Raw genomic sequence first — 17,312 nt, forward strand, 5'->3', positions numbered from 1 at the left:
AGAGCCTGAATCCAAGCCCTACTCACTAGGGTCACTTCACTCTACCTCCTTTTCCAGGAGAATAGGCTACTCAAATTCCACCAGACATGGTTATACCCAAGGAGGCAAATCACATACCTCACCCAGGGGTCCAGAACACACAACAAACAATGGGAGAGGGGAGGTGTGCGCACCCAGGTGGGCTGTTTCTCCACCATCATTTCTACTAGTAGAACAACTGATTTGGTAGACGGGCTCTGTCTTCATTAGGGACTCATCAGATGACTTTGTTAGCCGACATTTACTCTAGTTAACAGCTTCCTTGCTCCTTTGTAAAGCTGTCTTTTTTGATTTGCTAATAATTCCCAATGAAGAGCACTAGGTAACAAGGTTGTGGGTAGAGAATAGCGCATCTAAATACAGAAAAGACCCAATGATGCACTGGTTGGTGACCCTGTTCAGTGGTTGGGTATTATGGGTGAGTCTAACGGGATGCTTTAGAGTGCTTCTCGGCCTGGGCACTCATGGCGCTGACGCTTTTACTGGACTTCTTATCTCTTCTCTTCTCTCCTTCTTCCCTCCCTCCCTATTTTCTCTCTCTCTGCCCCTTCCTGCTTTTATTTGGAACTCCCCCCCCCCCCCCGCCATGGAGGAGGGGGAGGAAAGGATAGATCAGGTCAATAGTTGGTGGGAATTTTAGGAAAAGAGTGATTATTCTCAACTCATCCAACCAGGTAGGCTTCTTGCACGGATGTGGGGTTTTCAAGGCTTGTGAATTAGAAAGCAGGCTGACTTGGCAAATAACAGGGAAAATGAGAAGAAAACACTAAGTGGGACAGAGGCATTGGGGTTGGGAGTCAAACATGAGGCGGTGACTCCAGTGGGTCTGTCCTTGTGGGTGAAGTCACCCACCAGCAGAGGCACCTGGACTCAGTTCAAACCATCACAGCGGGGACATAAGCTGTAGCTGGGGGCTTCCCTGGGGGCTCAGTGGTAAAGAATCAACTAGCAATGCAGGAGATGCAGATTCAATTCCCAGGTCAGGAAGATTCCCTGGAGAAGGAAATGGCAACCATCTTGCCTGGAGAATCCCATGGACAGAGTAGCCTGGTGGTTATAATCCATGGGGTCGCAAAGAATCTGACATGACTCAGGGACTAAACAATAATAGCAACATGCAGTTTGACAACTGTGCTTGTGAAGATTATCTTGGGTTGTTCAGTAGGGCTAATGTCTAAGAGGTAAATCCTCAGAAGTCCTGGGGTCAGTTGTATCAGTCAAGTTCAGGAAGCCTATGATCTTTTTTAAGATTGATTAAGTAAGTCAGACACAGAAAGACAAATACCATATGACATGGCTTACGTGTGGAGTCTAAAAAAACCGTACAAATGAACTTATCTACAAAACCTAAATAGACTCACAGGTGTGGAAAACAAACTTATGGAGACCAGGGGATAAATGGGGAGATTGGGATTGACAAATACACACTATTATAAAATAAGTAGCTAATGAGAACCTACTGTTTAGCCCAGGGAACACTACTCAATACTCCATAAGGGCCTACATGGGGAAAGGGTCTAAAAAAAAGAGCAGATAAATATTTATGGTTCACTTTGTTGTATACCTGAAACTAATACAACATTGTAAACAAACTATACTTCAATAAAAAACATAACTACTTCAAAAAAAGATTGATTAATCTTTTAAAAAAGACATGCATAAAAAAGTAGGACAAAGCAGAAACTAGTTACTGGAACCACTGTGTGTTAAGTACCAGGGCCTCCTCACCATGTGGGGACAAGTGAGTATAAATAGGGCTTCCCAGGTGTCTCAGTGGTAAAGAATCTACCTTCCAATACAGGAGACACAGGAGACACGGTTTCGATCCCTGGGTGGAGAAGATTCTCCTGGAGGAGGGTGTGGCAACCCACTCCAGTATTCTTGCCTGGGAATCCCATGGACAGAGGAGCCTGGAGGGCTATAGTCCAGGGGGTTGCAAAGAGCTGGACATGACCAAAGTGACTTAGCACGCATGTAAGTATGAGTGTAAATAAGACCTGGCCTGTGTGTTCATGAGCTTCACAGAATAGTCCTAGAGAAAGACGGATGAGAGTTGTGCTCTTTGCTCCCGTGCAGGAGGAGGGCCTGGTCTGATGTGCTTCTAGTAAGCTCTCTGAGCTTAGGGAGACTCTGACACCCGTAGTGGCTCTGACACCCCTTAGACCTGTATCTTTATCCAGTAAATGGTGTGTGTGACTGCTGATGGGTGGGGACAGGTCTGCTGAGTAAGCTGAAGTGCTGTGTGCAGGGCATCACAGATGTGACTCATTTTGGACCAAAAGTCAGGAGAACTGCAATTTGGTTTCCTCACTCCTGATTCAGATGTTATATTTTGTTGTGGTTTGGAAACCCCCTCTAAACCTCCAGGAGACAGTACCTGGCTCCTGCTCAGGGTTCCCAAATGTCCCGTCCTTCACATTTTCAGGAGAATGATGTGGAAGTCTGCAGAAACTCTCTTCTCTCTCCTGCAGTTTTTCTCACCAATTAATTTGGGGTTGAGCATTTTACCTCTGGACAAAGTTTTAGTGTTTTGTGAGACAAAAATCCTAAATTGAGGTGGAAATCTTTTTCTATCATGGGAAATGACTCAGGATGCAATCAGAACGTGTTTTGCTAATGGCAAGATTGGCAAACCTTGGCTCAGTGAAAAGTACGTGGTTTCTGCTCAGTGACGAAGCTGGCAAAAAGTCAAATGTTCCCGTTTCTCTCCACATGGGTGATTTTTGAGTATTTGCACTCTCCACTCACTGTGTGTGCTCTGTTTTCCTCTGGGGCTATAATTAGACCAACTGGGGTGAATATTTTAGCAGAAACATAAAGATTTGGGAAGAACTGCAGGATTGCACAGATCTAAATCTGGACTCGTTTCTTAGTACACTGCCTTCCTCTCCCCACCCTTGTTACATTTTTAAAATGTGAACTTTTTGGTAGATTTATATAAGCTAACACCTACCTACTGCTCTCTGAACACAACAGTTTATTTGAGCACTTGGCTGAAAGTGTCTGGTGACATCTAAAGCCAACTGATCCTGTCTAAAAGCCAGTTGCTGGGCTTCCCTGGTGACTCAGCGGTAAAGAATCCCCCCCGCCAATGCAGGAGACATGGGTTCGATCCTTGCTCCCAGAAGAGCCCACATGAGGCCAAGCAACTAAGCCCGTGCACCTCATCTGCTGAGCCTGAGCTCCAGAGCCTGGGAGCCGCACCCACTGAGCCCACGTGCCCTAGAGCCTGCGCCCCGCAACAAGGGAAGCCACACAGTTAGCAGCCTGCGCACCGCAGCTAGGGGGTAGCCCCTGCTCGCTGTAACTAGAGAAAAGCCTGAGTAGCAGTGAAGCCTCAGCCCAGCCAAAAGTGAATATGTCACTAAATAAATAAAAATGTTAAAAAGCCAGCTGCTACCCCACTTGGTGGGACAACGGGCAGGTGAAACTATTAGTGCTACAACTGCCCACACTTATCAAGAAAAATTAGGAGACTTCTTAATTCAAACAGTTGCTAACTAGTTGGCCTTTCTCAACTCGAAGAAATCATACAGCAAAAGACAGCATCGGAACCATCTCTCCGAAGCATATCTCCCAAAAGTAGTTTATATTTCATTTGTGTGTTGAAGTAATGTTACACTAAAATGAACTAGTTTGTTAGCTGGAATTATTTGCCTAGCAAAAATCACTAGTTTTAGAAGGTGGTTGGTGTGCTGCAGCAATGTAAAAGTGGTATTCTTTTTCAGCCCCGTCAACAAGAGAGCTGACATTTAGTTAGAAGTACCCGACTTTGAAAATTATTGCACCCTGTGACATGATGTGGAAAAACGACTAGTCTGGACTCTAGTACGTCTGCTCTTTCCTTAGGAACTGCTGATTAGGGAGGTTTCCTTTCCAAGTCTATTTCTGACTTCAGCCATTGTTCACATTAGAAGTAAAGAAAAATAAGAGAAGCTTGATCCCTGGTTGTTGAGATGTTCAAAATAGTGTAAGTACCTCTGTGTGTGTGTGTGAGTATGTGCACAAGATAAGTATCCTCAGAGTCTGTGATGGTATACTATGGGCTGGTGTTTCTGGAATCTTCCACCTTCCAGAAATACTTTTAAGATATTTACGTAGTCTTTCCATCACTCCTGCCAGGCTTTCTAGCCTTAAAGAGGAGTATCGTTCAAAAGAAAAGTTCCTATGGCTGAATCTTTTCCAGACTGTGTGTGTGAACGTTAATATGCTGCTAACTCTTTAAAGGAACTTTATATCCAAGTTACTTTTGAAGTAAAACATGGGGTATTTTTTTGCTATCAAAGATGAGAGATGTTTGCCCTCCTAATTTCTTGTTTGTCTTCCTTCTTATACATCCCTTAGAGTCTCATCAGCCTGTTTCCAGTCAGCTATGCAAACAACAAGGACGAGAATCAAGTGTGTTAGTGTTGTTTGTTGCTCAGATGTGTCTGACTCTTTGCAACCCCATGGACTGTAGATCCCCATGCTCCTCTGTTCATGGGATTCTCCAGGAAGAATACTGGAGTAGGTAGCCATTCCCTTCTCCTGGGGATCTTCCTGACCCAGGGATTGAACCTGGGTCTCCTGCATTGCCGCAGATTCTTTACCATCTGAGCCACCAGGGGTGCCCAAGGATGAGAATCTTAGGGGTTAAAATATAACTCAGATGGCTTCCCCATCCAAATTCAGAACCAGCTGAGAACTAAGAACCAGGAGTCAGGGATATAAAGTCACCTTGTTACTGATGAAGCCATTTGGGTAATGTGGCTCTTGACTTGTGAGGGGAAGGGCTTGTGGACACATCCTACTTGGACTGAGGGTTGAATTGCCTTGGTTCCTGGCAGCCGCAACATCTCCAAGCTGCCACCACCAACCAGGTGTGATTACAGAGCAGAGAGAGGACCAGCATCATGCCCTTTGCAGTCTGGCAAGTTCCTGGGAGGACAAGCATCATCACCTGATGCTGAGTGAGGTGGGGGGACAGGGAAGAAGGACAGGGAGGGTGAGTCCTGCTTACGGGCCTCCTCGTGCAAGCTGAGAAGTGGGGAATAAATGTTCCTCTCTAACAGCAAGAGGAATCGATCAGTCCTTTGAACCAAAATATTCAGGAAGAGTGATTTATGCTGAGACTTGGCTCTGAAGTGCATTTCTCTCTGGTAGCATGTTTTCTTTGGTCCCAGCAGCCTTGTTTGCACCTGGTGGCCAGTGTGGTTGTTAGCAGAGCTCCTTTGAATCTCAGACCTGTCCCAGTGTGGGTGATAAATCCCACAGTGCCCACAGCTTTGGGGATGAAGGGGTCGATAGATTACATCTCCTTGGACAGCCTGACAGTAAGCTCCGGCTTGTGTTGTTCTTGGACTTGGCGATTGTTTTCCAGGACATCCATGTGGTGGAATTTCATAATAGTGAGAACTGAAACCCTGCCCCAGCATGAAAAACACTGACAGTGTTGTCAGTATACAGCCAGGCGGCATCACCACTTCCCATGCGACTTGGGCGAAGACCTTTCCAGATTGTCTATCATGTCCCACTGGATCAGCATTTTTTTCATTTCAGAGATGGGTGATTTAAAGGGAATTTCCTCCCTTTCCACAAGCACAGCTGCAACATTTATTGACAGGTTTTGTCTTTTATGACATAGGGATTAGGATGGTATTAAGTCTCCAGAGAGCATGGCATTCCTGGAGGAGGGAACGTAAGAAAGAAACTGAGGGGTGGGGGTGGGGGAAAGGAGACCCCAAGACGACTTTACCAGTGTCCTGGGGAAGTGACATTTCAGCCAGGATAGAGAATCCCACCGCAGCCTGGGAAGAGAGCTAAAGTTAGAATAAGAAATACGAAGGAGGGAGAAATAAAGATGGCGTATGTGTCCCGAAGGAATCACAAGAGTTCCTTGGTCAGCAGCAGCAGACTGGGAGCAAGGCTGCTGAGTCCAGACCCGTGCCTCTCCCGCGCCTGCGCGGCCGTGGGGCCTCTCTGCGCGGCCGTGGGGCCTCTCCTGCGCGGCCGTGGGACCCTTAGCTGCCCCACTGTCACTGCAGTTCATGAATATGGTTCACCTTTGGGAGTTAGCACAGGGAGGGGAACAGATCACTGGTTAGAGAGAACTGGTTCAAAAGACCCGGGTTCAAATCCTGATTCTCCCTTCTGAATCTCTTCATCATTATAAGATAAGAACAGTGAGGTAAACCTCACTAGGGACGGGTAAGTTCAATGTGATGCTTTTTCTAACACAGCGCCTAGTTACTCTGTCTTCTATTGAATTATAAAACAGAAGTTTCAAAGATCCTTTTTAAAAAATTTTTTTTATGTAGTAAAAGTCACATAAAATATTATTTTCACCATATTTAACTGTACAGCTCAGCGGCATTAAGTACATTCACATGGTTGTACAACTCTCACCCTCATCCACCTCCCACATTTTTCACTTTCCTAAACTGAAATTCTGTCCCCATTAAACACTAAATTCCCCTTTCTACTCCCTACCCCATCATCCCACAGCCCCTGGCATCCACCAATGTACTTTCTGACTCTATGAATTTGACTATTCTAGGTACCTCATATAAGTGGAATCAACAGTATCTGTCTGCACCTACAAGACTGAAGGCAGGAGAAGGGGCTGACAGAGGACGAGATGATTGGATGGCATCACTGACTCGATAGACATGAGTCTGAGCAAGATCTGGGAGTTGGTGATGGACAAGGAAGCCTGGTCTGCTTCAGTCCATGCTGTCACAAAGAGTTGGACATGACTGAGTGATTGAACTGATTGTATATTAGAATGCAGTTATAAGATTATCTTAATAAATGTCCCATAAACAGATTGTGCCTTCTCTCCCCCGCCCATGCTATACAGGAGGTTCTCATTAGTTATCTGTTTTTACACAGTAGTGTATATGTGTCTGGAGAAGGCAATGGCACCCCACTCCAGTACTCTTGCCTGGAAAATCCCATGGATGGAGGAGCCTGGGAGGCTGCAGTCCATGGGGTCTCGAAGAGTCGGACTTGACTGAGCAACTTCACTTTCACTTTTCACTTTTATGCATTGGAGAAGGAAATGGCAACCCACTGCAGTGTTCTTGCCTAGAGAATCCCAGGGATGGGGTTGCACAGAGTTGGACACGACTGAAGTGACTTAGCAGTAGCAGCAGTATATGTGTCAGTGACAACCTCCCAATTTATCCCCTCCCTTTCCCCCACTCTTGGTGTCCATATATTTGTTCCCTGTGTCTGAGTCTCTACTTCTGTTTTGCACATAGATTCAACTGGACCTAGAGTCATACAGAGTGAAGTAAGTCAGAAAGAGAAAAATGCATATCATATATTAATGTATATATGTAGTTTCAAACACCCTTGATGGCTCTGTTTCATGGGTCTTTGGAAGCTGAGGAAGGTGGTTGGTGGGATAGTTTTTTTTAGTTATGTCCATCAGGTACATGAAGAGCATTTTCTATGGGAGCCTCTCACTGGGGTCTGCTAGATTAGATTAATTATTTGCTGTGGATTAAACTGGATGTTAATTATGGGTTCAGATAAGATCCTGGAGTGTTTATCCAAGGCAAAGTTAAGACTTTACTTTTTTCTAATGGTTCTGATAGAGAAAGGGGAAGGTTATTCTCAGAGCATGAAAAAGGTCTAAATAGCCACAGCTGGTTTAATTACAACTAGGAAGAGATCAGAGGAAAGAAAAAAGATGAGGTATATGATCCCATGATATGCTAATTGGAGATTTTCATATATGTTGCTTTGCAAAATACTATGATATCAGGTACTTTGGCAAAGACCTTGAAGAGGAAAATTGCACTTTTTTTTTTTTTAATGAGTTCCTACTTTCTCTGAAGATAGTAACTTTTCAAACCACACTGGTCAGGCTGAAAAAAAATGACTTTTCTGCAGTTGTTCTGCAGTCAGGTCTTTGCCATCATGGTGACTGAAGTGAAAGTGCTGATTAAGGGCTCGGCAGGAAGGTGACATGTGCAGAATCATAATAGGAAAGTGGCAGCGATTCAACAGTTGGGTCATTTACTTTGGCAACTGTCATTAGCAGGTAACAGGGCTGTGGGGGAGGGGACATCCCAATTATGTTCCACAGCCTTTCCTTGTTTCTCCAGTTCTACTCCTTACGTCATTTTGCTTTCTTTATTTCAGTTGTTTGCCTATCTATCTCGCCAGTAAGATTTTAATCTGTGTCAAGATGTAAATGAGACATGTATTCATCAGTGAATCCCTTAGCGTTTCGCACAATACTTTGCAGTAATGGTTGCTTAAGAAAGGCGGGTTGAATTGAATTTTCAAATACCTGGTACCCTGTCAATGTATTCCGTGGTTCAGTTGGCCACAAGCACGGGAGAGACACGCAGTGGGCTTTGTACTTGGCCTGAGAGAGTTTGAAATGAACTTTTGTTTCAGTCTATGGATTCTTATTTTGCATTTGACTGAGTTGTTTGAATGCACTTCCGGTAGGGAGCTGAGGCTGGTACCCAAATCAGTTTGATTGTGAAAATGCCCCAAGAGGAAGAATCAAAAGAGTTGAAATCAGCTGATAACCGATTCTAATTCTGGACACCTCTTGGTAACTGTAAAATCTTCTTGATAACTCCAGTCTCACAAGATGCATTTTAATCCCCTTTATTTTTATGTCTTCTCATAGGAGAGATGGATTTAGGTCATTTTGCTATGTTATTTGAATAGATCATTTATGCTTTTTACCATGGTAGCAAGATTAACTCTTGGCCCTTAGTGAGGCTGGGCTGAATCATCTGTTGGTCTTTTTCCCATGAACTGGTCAACTGCAGAGTTAGGACCCATCAACAGAGATTCAATTTTGAGGCTCGGTCATTAGTACATGTCTGATTAATTTCCTTTACTCTCACATTTGTCAGAGACAAAGCATTTCCCCTGATTGAAAATGTTCCCCTCCTCCTTCATTGGGGCTGATTGATCGATGGCCAAATAGAAGTCATTTCTTATGGCCCCCAGTTAATGGGAATTCCACTGCAGATGCTCCCACTGAAAGCATCAGCTTTGTTAGACTCATGCAAGGAGGGAAAAGATCAGGTTTCTTCTTTTCTGCACAGTTCTTAACAGCTTTTTCAGAATCTTCATCCTTTTCCTCTTCTCCCCTCCGCCAGCCAGGAGAGCTAGTGACAAGGCATTGATTTTGAACTGGGGGATGGGATTGAAGGCTGCTCCTGCTTCTTCCACAGTCAATGCATTAATAAACAGCTCAGAAAATAACATGTCAGCTCAGATTTCCTCTCTCAGCGGTGAATAACATTTCAGAACCCTTTGGAGGTGCTCACGACTGCAGTGCATTATTTGTGATAGGTCCCTCCTTCCCTCCCCAGCATGTGAATTCATTTCCTCTTCCTTTTCCTAAGCCAGCGTGGTAATGTTTCCTGCTTGCCCAAGCATCATTCTCTAAGGGAGGGATCAAGTCTTTGTCCTTGTGTTTTAGCTCCACAGTATGAATGCTTGAGGGAACCATTGAACAGAACTCTGAATTTTAACCATTTAAAAGTTGGGAGAAGGAGAAGGTGGGATGAATTGAGAGAGTAGTACTGACAGATATTTACTACCCATGTGTAAAATAGATAGCTAATGGGAAACTTCTCTATAGCACAAGGAGACCAGCTTGATTCTCTGTGATGACCTAGTAGGGTGGAATAGGGGTGGGTGGGAGGAGGCTTAAGAAAGAGGGAGGCTTAAGAGGGAGGGGATATATGTATACATATAGCTGATTCACATTGTTGTAAGTAGAAACTAATACAACATTGTAAAGCAATTATCCTCCAATTAAAAAATAAATTTTTTAAAAAGTTGGGACAAAATGATGAAAATCACATTCAACCCAGCTTTTTTCTAAATGACAAGTTACCTAATAGTTATCTTAGCTCCTAATATTAAGTAACTACTTACACATCAAGCTAGGTCTGTTGCCTGCTATTGATGCTGAAACCAGAAGTATTGAAAGTAATGATTATTACTTTATATGAAAAATTAAGCTTGAGATCAGAACTGAGGTCAATGTATAATAATCATAGCTCACATTTATCAAGTGATTATGAATTAGGTACTTGGTAACTACTTTATGTGCATTATCTCATGCAATTCCAACAATGTCCCTAAGAAGTAGGTGCTATTACTATTATTATTTTGCAGTTGGGGCAACCCTGGGTTAGAGTTTGAAGTAACTGGACCCAAGGTTGCATGGCCAGGACATAGAGAGTGTGGTACCCCAGCTGGTGTCCACTTGCTCCCAATAAGTACAGTAAGCCAAGCACTGTCCTATTTTCAGGTAGATTGTGGGAGGTTGAAACTTAAGAATCTGCCTGTCAAGCAGGAGACCCAGGTTCGATCCCTGGGTCAGGAAGATCCCTGGAGAAGGAAATGCCAACCCACTCCAGTATTCTTACCCAGAAAATCCCATAGACAGAGAAGCCTGGTGGACTACAGTCCATGGGGTCACAAAGAGTATAAACTTACACCTGTTGCCTACTAACTGGTTAACATCAGTTTCTGGGACACAGTTTTCTCAATAGCTGTCACTGGCATGAGGATTACTCTACTTCTCTTAACATTTGCTTTTATTTAAATTCCAGGATATTGGCAAATACATGTATTTCAGTCAAAGGGTAGGTGATTGGTTTAACAGAAGAGGACTATGTCACTTCCTGGAAGGAAGGGTGGAGACTTAAGATTGGTCTTAAAGAATAGGCAGGATTCAGAATGATTAAAAAGAAGTGATGGGGGCTTTCCAGGTGGTTCAGTGGTAAAGACTTTACCTTCCAAAGAAGGGGGTGCAGGTTCGATCCCCAGTCAGGGAGCTAAGTTCCCACGTGCCTCATAGCCAAAAATCCTAAACATAAAACTGAAGCAGTATGGTAACAAATTCAATCAAGCCTTTAAAAATGGCCCACATCACAAAAAATCTAAATAAATAAATAAACAAAAGGAATGATGATGGTGAGTTATCTGCTACCACATGGTAGAGTCTATATAAACTGGGTCTTTTCAACATCATCTTCAAAAGACAGAAGAATGGTTTTCTTCTTAAGTGAATGGAAAGCATTTTTCATTTAATTTATTGTAATGCATTTACTGTCATTTTCATCTGTGGCCCTTTCCAGTGCTGCAGTTTTATACAGTATGTGGTGATCATGTGTCAGCCTTTGGCTTCAAACATTTAAACTCTTTCTTGGTGGAAAGGCCTTTGTGGTGCAGATCTTGGTAGGAGGGAGGGCCAAGAACCCCAACAGAAGCCGCAGAAGGGGACAAAGCTCCCCCATCCTTGCTTCTTGCCATTGACCATGACGTGAACTTGGCCAGTCAGATGCTCCTGGCCAACACTGAAAGTGTCTGCAGAAATTTACAGCAGTGATGAGTGCCCGGGATGCAGGTGGGGGTAGGGAGGGTGGCACCACCAGTTCTGGAGACCTAAACAGATTTTCTGGTGCAAATATGGCTGGATTCTGGGCTCTCAAGTTTGTTCTTTTTTTTTGTCAGTATCCTAAGAGCATTCTTCAGACTTCCGAGAATTTTCTTTTCTGCTACCCAGTATTTCACAGACACATTTATTTAATGTCAGCATTACTGAAATATTATTTATATACTATACAATTCTCACAATTGGCTTTTGATACATGTAATCACAAGTTGCAACTGGCACAAATCCCCTTTAAGAAATGTACAACTGGATTTTCAATATATAATGATTTTTTAAAAAATTAATATAAAACACATGACATAAAATTTGTGAAACAAAAAAAGAATGGTTTATAACCCACTGTTCTAATATAATTATTATGTTTGTCATTTTTATATTCCTTTTTAAAAACTATACACATTCCTATAGTTATCCTCATGTCTCATCCCGCTTTAAAAAGATGCTTTCTTGACCATAGCTCTTCCAAGGAACACAGTTGTTCACGAGATTCTGGGGGATCTATTTAAAAAATGTTGAAAATGAAGGACCAGGGTTGATCTGCTCCCTTGCCCAATTAGCTTTCATTGAGAAAACTGGCAGCCTGCTTTCGGAAAAGTTTTGTTCACAGATAAAGGAAAAGTTGTGTGCAGAAAAGTCTTCAGCTACACATGGATGAAAATGTACAGGCCATTAGGGAAGGTGGGTTTCTAAAAAAAAAGGTTGGTTTCTAAGGGAGAAGGTGTGTGACAAAAGCCAGGTCATGACTTATTCGGATGCATCCATTCAAATCAGATGATTACAAGTACATTAAATGGTGCAGATATGTATCTACGGGCTGGGTGTAGGAGGATAAAGAATCTCTGAGCAATGAACTTCCTTGCTGGTCCAGTGGCTAAGACTCTGTGATCCCAATACAGGAAGCCCGGGTTCAATCCCTGGTCAGGGAACGAGATCCCATATGCTGCAACTAAGACTTCACAGCTGCAACTCAAAATCCTGTGCAGAGCAGCTAAGACTTAGCATAGCCAAATAAATAAATAAATATAAACATTTTAAAATTGTCACTGAGCAGAGTCTCTTCTTTTAAAGACTATAATCAAGTTGGCACAATGAGACGTAACATTGGACAACTAAAGGACATACCGTACAGTGCATAGGCATTTGTAAGAGCAGTGGAAGTTGGTGCCAGTGAGATTTATGACTTCAGTTCTCAGGAAGGGCTGCTTGGACATGAGGCCCTTCAGATATGCCTGGATGAACTGGCAAGATTTGGGAGGATGGAGAGAAAGAGGAAAGGCAAGTTGAGGGGCCAATTATAGCAGAGATGCAAAGATGTGCTGCCTTAGAAAAGGCTGCTTGGGGCTTCCCACATGGCTCAGTGGTAAAGAATCCACCTGCTGGTCCAGGAGACACAGGAGACATAGGTTCAATCCCTGGGTCAGGAAGATCCCCTGGAGAAGGAAATGGCAACCCACTCCAGTAATCTTGCCTGGAGAATTCCACAACAGAGGAGCCTGGTGGACTGCAGTCCACGAGGTCGCAGAGAGTTGGACACGACTGAGCACACACAGGGGTGTCATCTCCCAGCCCAGCTTCAGTTGTGGAGCAACAGGGCTTCAGTCAGGGGTTCCTATACTTTAGGGTCCTGAGACCCCTTCACACTCTTAAAAATTATGTAACATGTCAAAGAATTTTTGCTTATGTGAGTAATTTCTATCCACATTTAATAGATTTGAAATTAAAAATGAGATATTGGAAAGATTTATTTATTACTTGACTTAACAATAGCAAACTCTTACAAGTCAATATAAGTAACATTTTTGGGAAAAATAATTCTCTTTTCTAAAACAAACATTTTAGTGAGAAGAGTGGCATTGTTTTTGCAAATCTTAGTAAAAAGACAGCTGGTTTCTTTTATCTGCTTCTGCATTCAATCTGTTGCAATTTGTTGTTTTGGTCAAAATAACTGGAGGAAATCTGGCCTCACCTAGATTTATTAGAAAGGGTAGAAGTATTTGAATAGCATTTTCAGATCCTTGTGAATATTCTTTGATACTACAGTAGAATTTGACAAGAAGTAATTTCTTAAAGGTTGGTTGCAAATGTAAAATTTGAAACCTTATCAATGAAATTTTGCCATGCTGTAATCCTTTGCACTGAGGTTGGGTCTTTAACCTGTGTGTGATTTTGTAAGTTCATTCATTGGTCATTTGGAAAATATTGGTTTACTGAGTTGTACAGATCTTCCAAATGCTGCCGTATTCCCTTAAACAGCATCAAAAGATTACATCAGGTACATGTCCCTCCATCTCATTAACAAAGTCTCTAAATACTGGAAAACTCTCAAGCTCATGGTGGCAGATAGAGATTTTTATCATTGGCAGCAAGTTCTGTATGTATTATCCCTTGAAGTGACAAGGTCATGTCATTCTTTTCAGAGACAATGCCTCTCAAATACCCAAGTCTGAAGGGCCATTATTTGCTGGTCAATAGTCCTTTCAGGTAAAAGTCTGTTCCATGAAAAAAAAGCCTTGTTTGGCTCACAGTTGAGATGATTGCACTTTGGTTTTCTTCCTTAGGCAGCAGAAGTGCCATATGTATACTTCTTGTCTTGTCATGCTAAATATTGTTCATTTACACTAAATATTGTTCAGTACACTAAAGGTGTTCATTCAAGAATTGAGGTTTAATAATACTAATAATTGACTTCATCACATCAAGGACATTCTTAAGTTCTTACATGGCCCTGACTCTTTTCAGTGACAATGAAGAATCCCAGGAAAGACCACCAGCACCACTCGAGTCTTGATTCATGTGCAGGAATTCTACCCACCTCTGCTGTTACACTATCAGTGCAAATATCAGGATGAAAATGGCAAATAATGCCTTCATATTATAATGAAAATAGTTTTGGCCTCATCACCCCCCTGAAATGGTCTTGGAGACCTCAGGGCCCTGTGGAGCACACTTTGAGAACTACTGACTTAGCTTTATTAAGTAATGTGCACCAGGTACTTCTCTGTGATTTAAACATATTAAATTATTTAGTTCTCACAGTGACTCTCTTTAGGAGGCAATATTACTCTCCCACTTTACCCAGGAGGACACTGAGGTCCAGAGGTTACCTGTCTCAGGTTGCACAGGTGCAATGTGGCAGAAGCATCATCTGGCTTCCGTCCAGAGGTATCTGAACCTTGCTTCTGAGATGAGCTGGATAATTGTCATTTGCACGGAGCCCAGGGCTGGTGGCTGCAGCTCCAGTCCACATTCATACTAAATGTGCGATCAGCCAGTGTAGTCAGTAATGTGTAATCAGTCAGTGTCCTGCTAGGAAAGAGGAACCGCAGACAAAAGCATGGGCTTTTGGGGCCCCTTACGAGTTCCTTGTGATAGAGACCTCCACTGCCTTCAGCATCCACCCACCCTTTCCCTACCCTTAGTGACTTTTACACGGGTTCAGCCTGGAGGGAAGGAGAAGGGCCTTGTGGAGAAAGCTTCCTGAAGGACCTTTTGGAGTGGGGGATGCTGTCAGCCAGCCTGTGATGTGTGTCCCCCAACCTCAGGATTCTCCATCCCTCTGGTTTCCTACTCCATCTTCTTCTCAGAGCCAAGAGCAAGGGTGTTCCCTGATGGAGCTGACCATGATGGGGATAAAGTGGGGTGTGGGTCTGGAAGGTGGCCAACACAATGAACAGGGGAGAGTTCCTCGATCAGCATGTTTTGTATTTCAACTTGGTTTACATCCTATGCTTTATTCAAACAGCTGGAAGATCAACTATTTGTGCACACCAGTGTTGGGGATGTATTTCAGACATGATGACGCTTCTCAGGGGCCTGTCAAGGCAAACAGAGCTTCTTCTACAGGGCTGCCTTTAGCTCCTGCTTTACAGGGTTTGGAACAATCCTCCTGCCCCTGGGAACCATAGCCGATGCTGTGTATGTGTGCGTGAGTCGCTCAGTCATATCCAACTCTTTGCGACCCCATGGATCATAGCCCACCAGGCTCCTCTGTCCATGGGATTCTCCAGGCAAGATTACTAGAGGGGATTGCCATTTCCTTCTCCAGGGTATCTTCCCAACCCAGGGATTGAACCTGGGTCCCCTGCATTGGCAGAGCAGATTCTTTACCGAATTCTGAGCCACCAGGGAAGCCCAGCCCACTCTGTACCCATTCCCCCTCTCCCCGACTGACTCTGTGTCAGGGACTCCCCACCTGAAGTTCCTAAATGGCAGTGGAGGCTGGTACTTTTTTTCTGATCCTGGCATCACACCTCCATTTGTCTGAGATCTCGATAAGTCTCTTTCTCGGTCTCAAATATTTCCTGCTTGTTCCCCAGCTCCCTCAGCCTTCCTGGTGCCCATGACTCACTGGTTAACAACACCTGTTCTCTTTGAAGGTAAACACATTGACTAATTATTCCCTAGTAAATAGTTTAAATAATTGAAGAAAGGTGGGAGGAGCAGAATTGAAGCACTTTTCGGGATGGACCCAGAGCTGAACACACCATCTGAAGGTCACTGGGGTGGTTAATCTTGAGTTAATTTGGCCGGGCTATGGTGCAAAGTTGTTAGGTCAAACACTAGTTATATGTTTTGCTGTGAGGGTCCTGAGGGTCCTTCTTAGATGTGATTAACATTGAAATCAGTGGACTTTAAGTAAAATAAATTAGCCTTCATAATGTGGGTGGATCTCCTCCAATCAGTTGAAGGCCTTAAGAGAAAAGATGGAGGTCTCTCAAAGAGGAAGAATTTCTGCCTTCAGTCTGCCTTTGGACTTCTGTTGCAATATCAGTTCTTCCCTGAGTCTTCTGTCCTGTAAATTTAAGAATTGACATCCTCCACAATCACATGAGTCACTTCCTTAAAATAATTCTCTCTCCCCACCTCTCTCCATAAACATATATACATGGACACATTCTATTGATTCTGCTGGTTTCTCTAAACCCTAACTTAAATGCACTGGAATCTAAGCTTACTGGGAAAGTATTATTTGGTTCTCACAACAACTCTCCTTAGGTTAAAAAATTATGCACATCTTTTAAGGAATTGCAGTGATGAGTTTAACATTTCAAGTCCATGGCAGCACATTAGAATCAATTGGGGAGACTAAAATTCTGATACCCAGGCCCCACAACGGAAAATGAAGGATCTCTAGTGTTTGATCCAGGACTGGGGTTTTAAAAGCTCCAGGGCCATCCAAGTGCGAAGCCAGGGTCAAGGACCAGTGAATTTTCCAGAGGGAAAGGCAGTGCTGAGAAAGCACAAAGACAGTCTTTCTTCCTGGGGCATCAAATGCAGCCACCTCTAAGGGACAAATTAACCAGGAACAATATTCATGCTGATTACACCTCTTCACCCCTGGCATTCACTGCCAGCTCACTGGAACACTAGGTTTCCGGAAACCTATAATTTATGGAATTCTTTGAAGATGCCTCTGTGAATAATGCATGTCTATCCACCGTCCATCAAATGATTTTGTCATTCTGAGTGGGTATGGCCAATATGAATAGTCAGAATTGAGCTCCTGCTGAACTTGAAGGAGGATCACCCTTCTATTCATAATTACCTTATGTCATTGGGAAAAAAAGAGCTCTGCCCTGGATTCACAAAAGACGTTGGTTTGACACGTTACCTTACCTTAACCATAGGCTACTGTACAGGTTAAAAAAAATAATATCTTTTGAAACTGACTGGAGTTATATTCATTTCCCCCTAAGATAAATAGACTCTGTTGAACATATTCATTTTTTCAAAGACCATTCAGTATCCAGGAACGTGCATCTGATCTTTAGGTGGGTGGTGCTGTCATAGAGAGATGAAGTGAGTGAAGGCAAATTAGTGAAGGTTGTGCCCCAGGACTAACCTC

General features: G+C 43.3%; 1 long non-coding RNA gene across 1 annotated transcript; it reads left to right on the plus strand.

The window, feature by feature from the left end:
* Positions 1–3,910: 3,910 nt before the first annotated feature.
* Positions 3,911–6,842, plus strand: LOC122681874. Its single transcript, XR_006337128.1, has 2 exons — positions 3,911–4,009; positions 6,575–6,842. It is a non-coding gene; the product is annotated as an uncharacterized LOC122681874 (long non-coding RNA).
* The last annotated feature ends 10,470 nt before the right edge of the window (positions 6,843–17,312 follow it).

This window comes from Cervus elaphus, chromosome 23 (assembly GCF_910594005.1).
Source record: "Cervus elaphus chromosome 23, mCerEla1.1, whole genome shotgun sequence".
NCBI classification, from domain to species: domain Eukaryota; kingdom Metazoa; phylum Chordata; class Mammalia; order Artiodactyla; family Cervidae; genus Cervus; species Cervus elaphus.